This window comes from Carassius gibelio, chromosome B4 (assembly GCF_023724105.1).
Source record: "Carassius gibelio isolate Cgi1373 ecotype wild population from Czech Republic chromosome B4, carGib1.2-hapl.c, whole genome shotgun sequence".
Classification (NCBI taxonomy): domain Eukaryota; kingdom Metazoa; phylum Chordata; class Actinopteri; order Cypriniformes; family Cyprinidae; genus Carassius; species Carassius gibelio.
This window is the reverse complement of record NC_068399.1, coordinates 1,351,879-1,362,314: the sequence shown is the minus strand read 5'-3', so window position 1 is coordinate 1,362,314 and position 10,436 is coordinate 1,351,879. Positions and strand designations below refer to the sequence as shown.

Here is a 10,436-nt window from a genome sequence, read left to right as displayed (position 1 = left end):
TTACAAGGAAGAATTCTGATTACGATAAAATAAACACATTATAAATAAAATAAACATATGTCCCAGTTCTTAACTTCACTAGGCGTGTTTTGTATTTGTTTAGTTTGCATGTAAATATAAATAAATGGGTAATCTAATTCTTAGAATAAAGAGAAAATGTATCAGCTGACTTTCTCAGGCAATGAGCATGAAGCTGTGTCATCAGTCAGTCGTTTCCCATCATGCTTTTGATCAGCGCAATCGCTGGAGAGCAACTGCCCTCGACTGCTCAATCCGACACAGCCGCCTCGCCGTCGCCAGAGTTTTTTGGCACACGTCAGCATGACATCAGAGCAAGGCGGAAGTAACACGGACACTTTTCTAACCGGCATGCATCTCACGGTGATCACCGGTGATCGGTTCTGCGCAGATTTTGCTCATCTCAAACAAGCCTATTGATTTGCGTCAGCTATGACATCAGTGCGATATCATTAGTTTGTAAAGCTGTCAATCATCTCACGTGAACCACGTGACCAAAAGGATGTCCTTCTGCAATGAAGCTGTCTGTGTCTTTGATAAAATATATGAAAGCATCTTATCAGTCTTTTCTGAAACTTCTCCAAAGCCTCCCATGATATGGTCTTACAATTATAAGATGCATAATTTTAGAGATATCCTCCTCAGATTTGAAATGAAGCATGACCACACTTGTAGCTACACTTTAGTTGTGGTTAGTGTGTAGTTGATATCCTACATTCAAATTTTTTTATACATTTAATAAATATGTTATTAATATTTGTTGTTTTTGTTTTGCTATAGCATTCAGACTGGGTATCTAAACATTGTGGACAAAACGAGACATTCGTGGACCATTCCTGGGCTTTTGGGGAAACACTGACCCACATTTTTCTGACTTATTATAGACCAAACAACTAACCGATTAATTGAGAAAATATTCAACAGATTAATCGACTATGAAAATAATCCCAAATCCCTAATCATTATGTACAAGTGCATTGCATTGGAACCCCTGGATATAAGCCTCCCTCTCTATTGCTCTTTAAAAAAAATTGTTCTCTCTGTTTTGTCATTTAGTAAACTTTATATATTTCAACCATATTATTCCGTCTTCAGTCTCTTTAACAAGAACTTATATTAATGTATGAATTGAATAGTGATTGTGTGACCTATATTGGGGAACAACCAGTGATACCCTTGGTAGTAATATCAAATGATAGCCTATAGCGATGTCATCAGGATACACATACACCGGCAGGCAGTGGCCCACCTTACCGTGAACATGATGTGGTCACCAAGAATTTATAGTTTACCCACCTCTTTTTTTTTTACTACTACACCTTTGTGCGTCACCCACAGTAATGAAGTAAAAGGACAGATTTTGCCCAAAAAAATTTACTTAAGTAAATGTAACAAAGTAAATGTAACTCGTTAATACCCACCTCTGACTTTTAAGCATTTCCAAACATGGGAGGCATAGGAACTTCAATTGAACAAACATGAATGAATATAAGGCTTGCCATAATTCACTGCTAAAGCTACAGTAAACACAATGTAACATTTATAAGATGACAAAGATCAGGAAAAATGCTTAAGAGGGGGAGAAAAAAAACTGTTGTCAAGAGATCACAAAGAAAAACAGTCTTGATATAAGATAATGAAAACATGATTTCTCTTCATTTTATTAAAGCATTCTTTATTGTGAGAGTTACCAACATAATGCCCAGGAAAAACAAACATAAGCTCTATTCGAAGTGCAGAAATGTTCACAATCTCAAAACACTTACACATAAAACATGTATTTTATGTCCAAGACTGCAATCCTTTATCAGCTAAGCTCTATCAGAGAAAAAACCCCACATACCAAAAGAAATAAAGCTGGAAATATATTCCCTCCATGATAATCAGTACAAAATCCATACAGATGTTGGAAATCAATAAGGTAAACAATTATACGGTGAAACCATTACCTAAAATACACCACAAACAAGTATGCATTGGCCGTAAATACTATGGTTAGGCCTGTCAAAATGTTTCTTCAAATATTTTCTCAAATTGCAACACTGTTGGGGATTTTGTCTGGGGACAGATAACAGTAAGCCAATTTCAATTCAGCATTCCGGATCTTGATGATGTTGGTCACCTCTTCTAGTTTTTTGCGGAAAGTCTTAATGGCTTCCTTCACAGGTTGCTCTGTGAAGTACATATCTGGATACATGCCTAGGAACAGCTGAAAAAAAAAAAGTTATTCAGAAAAATAAACAGACTCGTCTCTAAACTCCACCCCTTTGGTTACTGTCAATCACTCAGACAAGCATATAAAACACCCCAGAAAAGAATATACTCATAATATTGAAATATCTGGAAGAATTCGCTGTGTTTCTTTAGAGAACTTGTAAAAATTATGATTAAGAACTGCAGATCAGCAGACTACAAATCAATGCAAACGATTGATCGATAAGTCATGTCACTTCATCTCATCCAAATAATTTGACTAATTTCAATATTACAAATCAAATCTTATATATATTTTTTTAAGATTTAAAAGAATTAGTCAAATGACTTCTACAGCCAATTTGATTGTACTAAATTTTTGTCATTGGAAAACGGTGGCAATTTGTTATAGTGAGCTGATAACATTAGTGTAGACTAGACAGCTGCCACGTTCACTACAATTTGAAGTGAAAAGCGTATGTGAATCAGAAATCAAACCTCATTGCTCTCGGTCTGAGTGAGGGCCCAAACTGTTGCCAGAGCCCTGCTGGAACAATCACGGTCAGGCAGACTATCCATGATGTACTTCATATCCACTTGGCCCTTCTTCTGGGGAGGAGGCTTGCGCATGGTGGAAGGATTGTTGGGGATCCAGGCGTACCAGTCAAACTGGAACATAAACTCTGTGACATTAGCTTACAGATATTATCCATCAATTTTAAAGGGTTAGTTCACACATATGAATGAAAATTCTGTCATGAATGTATCATACTTCAGTCTCACGATGAATGTGCTTGCTTCCGCGTCATAAATCATGTTATTATCATTTTCTTTGCGCACAAAAAATATTCTCGTAGCTTCGTAAAATTACAATTGAACCCTTGATGTCACATGGACTATTTTAACTTGCTACGTGTACGTTGATCGTTGCTCTCTACAGAGGGTCAGAGAGCTCTCAGATGTCATCAGAAATATCATATAGATGCTATAGAGAAATGTGTGTTCTGAAAGTGAACAAAGATCTTGCAGGTTTGGAACGACATGAGGTTGAGTAATTAATGACAGATGTATTTATTTTTGGGTGAACTAACTCTTTAAACACTCTTGCTGTGTGCGTAACCTCACCTGTCCAAAGTTGACAGCAGCATGTTGTGCTGATGCTGTGAAAATCACGACAGTCAGGTACTCCACCAACTGCTCTCGTGACTCCAGACACTTTGGAAAGTCTGTAAACAATGGCAGTACGCATTTAATTTGTGTGTATCAAGTCACCTTTATGTCTGTGCACAAAGATGCATGCTGAATATACTTTACCAACAATCATGCATGCTTGCACAGACAAACACACACACACACACACACACACACACACACAGTGACATTTTGATAATTTGAACCTGTACTCACTGGGAGAGTTATTCATGCCAGAGCAGGCAACATCATTAACAAATCCTTGAATCTCCTCATCTTGTTGAACCTTTCTAATCGCTGTCATAGTAGATATTGACCACATCAGAAACAAAGCTACAGAGAGGTAGAAAGAAAGAAAAGATACTCTGGATGCCGAACATTTTCATTGAACTGTATGTGGATTCATATGTGATTTTGCAGTAGCAGTGCTGGATCTGAACTGTTGATACCCTGCCACCTACCAGTGTATTGCCTCCCAGATCATCTTGCCATCGTCTCTGTAATAGTATTTGGGCACATCTTCCATTCCTCGAGCTTTTATGTCCTCAGGGAAGCACAGGGACTTGTAGGTTAAAGTCTCCATGGCATTTTTCATCAGTGTCCCCATCCCATCTCCACTGATACTAGCAACCTTTGGATTTCAAGAATACAGTTCATCTTTTGCCTAAATATTTTCAGAAATTAACTAGACTGTAAGCATTTATTTAGTCAAGTGACCATCTAGGGGATAACGGGTGAAGTTCTGGTATTCTGGTGGATGTTTTTTCATTTGTAGATATTTAGGAGCTGAATAGGTCTGTGGTTTGCACTGTCTATTAAAGCAAACACCAGCTAACTAAATACAACGAAGCCTATGTATTTAACAAGAGCATTCAGCAAAAAAAGACACCATCACAAGCCAGAAACTTTGATAATAATAAAGATTTTGTAAGACCGTTTGCGTCTTTAAACCTGTATCACAGACAGATATTATGGCTTGTCAGAAAAAGACAAAATAACCAAATATGAACAGAATGTCTTTGGATCTTAACAAAACACTGTTTGTGTATGGATGTATTAAATTACCTTGCTGAAGATCCCGTCTTTACTAATGAGTTTTTCTCGGGCCTCTGCATTGATTGCAATTGTGAAACGAACATGAGGCATCAATAACTGTAAGAAGGAAATATGCATTTAAACGTGTATTAAATCTTTTTATTATTCAAATAGCATAATGTGAAACAGCAAAAGTGGTTTTCATGCGGTGCTCTGGAAGCTTTTGGTTGAATACAGGCAAGGATATCAAAACCAGCAGCCGTTCATTGACACAATCTCTAGTTTAGCACTGAATCTAAATAACATGACTGTGAAATAAAGGTACCTTGTATACGGGGTGGACGGCAGAAAGCTGTCTGTACATGGCCATTTCAAAAACCTCTGAGAACAGATGTGTCTTGAGAAGGTGTGTAACCAGCTGGTGTACATTGAAGTCAGACGATTTCACCCACATCTTGGCCAACATCCAGTCTGATTGATTATCGCTTGGGAGAAAGATCGGGCTCGTTTCCCCTGGGGTTTGACTCAGCTGATTCAAGATATAATAAAGGCAAACAGGACATTTGTATCTACTTCACTGCAAAATGACTTATTTTTAGTTCATGTTTTCATTTGATACTGTTCCTATATGAGACAGATACCTGAATGGCGATTGGCACAATTTGGTTCAGATCATTCTTGTGCAGTAGGCAGATGGGTGCAGTCAGATAGCGCTGGCTGCTACATGCTGGCACTCCCTTCAGTATTTCATAATCTGCTATGTAGATGTTCCCTGCCTGTAAACATGTGTTCATGGGTGTGTACTTTAGAAGAAATCGTTTGTAGCTCAAAATAACACTGATTTCAGTCTTTTATATAAGCTGAATATGTGAAGGAGGTAACAACACAATCAAATCTTGGATTTGATAATTGACCAGCTGTTCAAGCGATTTATGTCTTACTGTTTCTGACCTGTAATTCCTGTTGTAGTGTGTGTCCTGTCTTCAGAGAGTCCTTGACCATCTCTTGTGTGACGGGAAACTTGTCTGGAAGTTGCATGCACTTCCTGATCATGACGGGATTGCAGCCGTTCAAAAACTGATAGCCAAACATGTAATCTTGATTCCAGTTTTCCATCACGTCCTCTGTCCAGATTACAAAGGAGAAACTTGAGTCAAATGTCAAAGGTGTTACAGGTTTCCTGCAACAATTGTGTTTGGATATATAGTTTTTGTTTAAAATTAGAAAAATGACAAACAATCATCTTGTAAACATTGTTTCCTGAAAAGGGAACAAGATCAAGTTCCCTTGAAAGAGAACAAACATTGGTGACAGAGGAAAAATCATCCAAACCTAGTACTGCGGTCTTGTGGCCCAAAAATAGATGTCTAATATCTTTAATGTCTTCCCAGGACTCAAAGACTCCCACAAATTTCTGAAGACCTAAATACACCGCCCTGAAACATACAGTATAGTTAGAAACATGAACACTATTTTATGGTTCTGCATTTGTGCTGAATTTCATAAAAAAAAAACTGAGGGAAAATTCTGTGACAAATCAACAAGGACTGTGGCCATGACACAGTCCCCCAAACTTACACTATGCCGAAATTGCAGTACCAGTCTTTTTCTTTTTCTAGATCAAACTGAACTTCTTTAGGGAGATTGTTCACATCGGCGTCTATGCTCATAGGGAAGCCTGGGCTCCACTCCCTCCATCTTCAAAAATAAAAATGACAACATTTACTTATATCATAAAGAATTATATTTTATATATTCCAGAGCCAGAACGTAGGTGTCCAAGAAGCAATGATCCAGGTCAGTGTCCAGTCCAAATACTGTAATTGAATGGAAATCCTCCTTGTCTAAGCCCAACACATTACTTTCTAGATTTTGAGGCATGGCAACTAATGAGTATTTTAGCAAGCTAGTGGAGTATATGAACAAATTCCCTTAGGCATTAAGTCGAGGAGAACTCAATAAATATAAGAATCTCCAAAATAACTCCAAAGTATCTTAATACTTCTGAGAAGAATCACTGCACATCAACATTGTTTTAGGAATACATAGAGCTTTCTTTCATCTCTTGTTGATGAGTTGTTTGTTAGATGACAGTATTTGTAATAAACTTTTCAGGATGTTGGTGATCCGAGTTTCTGGATCAGTTACACAAAAAAGCAATGAATTTCTAGTCTTGGAAAAATAAACTTTATTCGTGGAAAGGCCAAAATAAAAGCTGCACCTGGGTAAGCGAAGTATCTTTCTCTGCAGTGGTGTCTTTGTGAAATCGGCTATTTGTAAACCAGAGATATGTATGTATATATGTACAAGTGATACAGTATATATACAAACTAATTAATATGGTACGGGTGAATTTTAATATTTCCTGGTCTACAATGGTAAGAGACAGATACGAAGTTAAATATTTGTTTGCCAAGCACACTGAACTGTATCTAGGGAGGAAGAAAAAAGTCTCTTTTATCAAACCTGAATATTTTCCGTCTCGATTCCAGTTCATCTTTTCTTTGCTCTTGAAAAGATTCGGTGTCATCCTGAGGCAGTCGAGCTAAATGAACACATATAACACAGAGAAAGGACAACATTTAAGACATGACTCAATCACAACTGAATTTTAAACAACAATAATGAAAAAAGTGAGTCTGTACGTACCAGTGCCTTCTCGGATCATCACTTCATTTTCGTCCACTAGCCACCAGTAACAGGGGAACTCAAAGCAGTCTCCAGAGGGGGTTTGCACTTTGATATGCTCACAGAACCATGGATGATTGTGCTGATCCTTTTCAAGTTTCACCTGGACAATGTTTCCAATGTTCTTCTCCACATGGATTTCAAGGGAGAACTCCTTTAATGATAACATTTATTAGACATGTTATAAGTAACCGGAAAAATACGACAATAACAAAACATATCTCCGCAGACTTTATTAAATTAAAATTGATTTGGTGACGTTTTTAGGCTAAACTGTTAAACAACATTAATACAATTACTTGACCAATAGGTGGCGCTGTGACATAAAAGATGTGCTTTTTGGGTGACAAAGTTAGGAGTCAACACGCCAAAATGTATAGCATCAGATTTAGTCGACCAGAGTCGATTTTTGTGAAAATTGGTTACATGATCCAAAATGATGGCTTTTCAACCCTTACGAAAATTAACCATCAACTACAAATAAAACCAAAAAACCATGGTTACTGTAGTTAAACCATGGTAACCACAAATTAACCATGGTTTTGCTATATTAACCATAGTTTGACCATGGTATTTGTAGTAAATCTGTGGTTTTACAAATGGCAGTCAATTTCGCCCAAAAAACCATGGGTTACTACAGTTTTACTATAATAAAACCATGGTTATTTTTCGTAAGGGAAGAAAGTACAAAAGTTTAGCCGGCTAAAGGCATGTTTACATTTGGTGTCTTTTTTGACAAGAGTTCTTTTTAGTAAAATAAAACTTTGGTAGGGTTTTGTTTACAAATATCAACCGAAGGTGTTTTTTGCTTCTATAACAACAGCTGCAACGGTAGCCTAGCGCTGTGTGCTGCAGAAACGTGGGCTTTTGAAGTTAACAGGGAGGGTAATGGAGCGTGACATAATGCGGGAAAGGAAACTGTGGTGCTTCCAACAATTTAGTTAACTCCTTGTGCTCCGAAACTAGTACGGTCTGTCGACCGGCTATCTTCTCCTTATTTTCTCATTGTTTTTTGTTGTTATGGAAACGACTCGCCACTCGCTTGTCATTGGTCAGCTGTCAAAAAGACGCTTGACGTACAGTAGGGTGTTTTATTTTATTTATTTATTTTTTTAGATATGTTGAACTTTTTTTAACTTAAAAAGCTGCAGAAAAAAACCCATGATGGGCGTTTTAAAAAGCGTTTTTTTGAAAACACGGTTTACTCCATAGGATTACAATATAAAACAGACAATGTTAGCTTCAAAAAATGACACGTAGCCCAAGGGGTAATTCATATAATTGTTCTCCGCATGCCTCAAAGAATCTTACAAGACCGGTCTCACGACAATAAAGAAAAGTAACAGTTCAGACTGTCTTCTGTCTGTGTGCCAAATGTAATGACTTTCGTATGTATGGCTCTATGTGCTGCAATAGACTTCAAGAAGAGGAAGAAAATGAATGTGCCTATGTTACTATAGTGCTTGTCTCCTAATAATAATAATCTTTAGAAGAAGAATAGGGCATTTCAGAAAAAGTTTAACAATATGGAAAGCAATGAATGAATGAAGTATTTAAATTCAAGCTATACTAATAGTGAATGGGAGGTTGTCCTCACTAAAATGTATTTTAAGTGTGATATTTAAACACCAGACAGGTTATTTCCCTAATGTTTAAGCATATGAACACTGGTTAGAAGAGTAAAACCTTAATAAATGTATTTATTGGGAAAGCAGAAATTGGCTGTATAAAAGTGAATTGATACATAATGTTGTTACAATACATTCCTATAAATACCTAACTTTCATTCATCCTCTGACAACATAGTGTTTGTAATTTATCAGGGGTCAAGCACCGAAGGTGTTTAGCATCTCGTTATTATTAGTGTTCTTAATATTGTTCTTCTACCGTTCTTGACTCCATGGCAGGCTCGAGAAACACTTGCAGGAAAGCTATGAATTTTGGCAGACAGACAGAGAACATTCTCATCATTTGCTACAGTAAGTATGGAGGTAAGGTTTTTTTTTTGTTGTTTTTTTTTATTATTATTGCTTGATCTCTCCCCTTGTATTGTACAGCACTGTTAACCCATCCATCCCTCTTATTTGGTTTCAAGTGGATTTTTTTCTTTACATATAGTATGCGTCTCATTTTGTCTTTTGAAGGCAGAGACTTAACTAGTTCTCGTGTACTGAAAGTCCTAGGATGCTGTTACAAGAAACTTCCCAAAAACACAGCCTTTGGACATTTCATACATATGTATGTGTGTTTGTGGGTGCGTGTGTGTGTGTGTATATGACATTATCAAAATAATAATAATAATAATAACAACAACTGCTAAAATCAAAATAATAAAGTCTTTAACGTTCTTACCGTTTTAAAACGAGAAAACCAGGATCGATCCACCAGGGTTCTTTCACTGCTCTGCTTCTCTGAGTCCAGCAGCGTCAGGTAAATGTTGTCCATTCTCTCTAAATTGAGCTGTCTAACAGTATATACAGTTACCTTGAAGGTCGGCATTGTGTCTGTGTAGAAGGATGTACGATCTCTAAATCCTCAGCTGTATTCCTACTCAGATTTATACAATGTTCACTTCCGACACATATACATTTGCTCCACCTCCTGTGACATCATAATGTGGATGTTGTCCACCAATCAGAAATGCCATATAAATACCTGAATATGTGACCGTTTCACGTGAAGTAGGCACAGATACCTTTCGAGCACCTTTCACTGATAAGCTTTTACAGTTGCAATTTCAAATTTGCTTCCTTAAATGTGGAGAAATATAAGAGTGCCATTTAATGTGGATATAATACATTCCAAATACTCTTTCACAATAAACAGTATATGTTGGTCAAAACAAAGGGTAAAAATTAGACGCATACACTTCATATTTCAATGCAATAAATTATTGAGCTGTAATGCAGGAGTCTGTGGTCAGTGTACAGTAATTAAATGAGATGAAGAATCACCTTTTAACTTCAAATTCACTTAGACATAAATACAGATGAGATTCTTAACAACATTAAACTGCACAATTATCATAGATACTCTGCACATATTTAATATTACCAATAAGTGAGAGAAACCATTATTTGTAGAAATATTTATAAGACAATTATTTTTTTAGGCTAGTTTTAATTAATAATGTTTATATTGCCGAGTTTAGCGTTTGACGAGCCTCAAAAATGTTTTTCCAGTAACCAGTTAATATGGGCGCCGCTCACAAACTGACAGTGATCATTTACAATAAATGGCAACGTCGCTTTATTTTATTTTATTAATTTATTTATATTTGGAAGACACTTATTGCTGGGGTCTTCTGCAGG

General features: G+C 36.8%; 1 pseudogene; it reads right to left on the bottom strand.

The window, feature by feature from the left end:
- Positions 1-1,708: 1,708 nt before the first annotated feature.
- LOC127955933 (polyunsaturated fatty acid 5-lipoxygenase-like) lies at positions 1,709-9,634 on the bottom strand (annotated as a pseudogene).
- Positions 9,635-10,436: the final 802 nt, after the last annotated feature.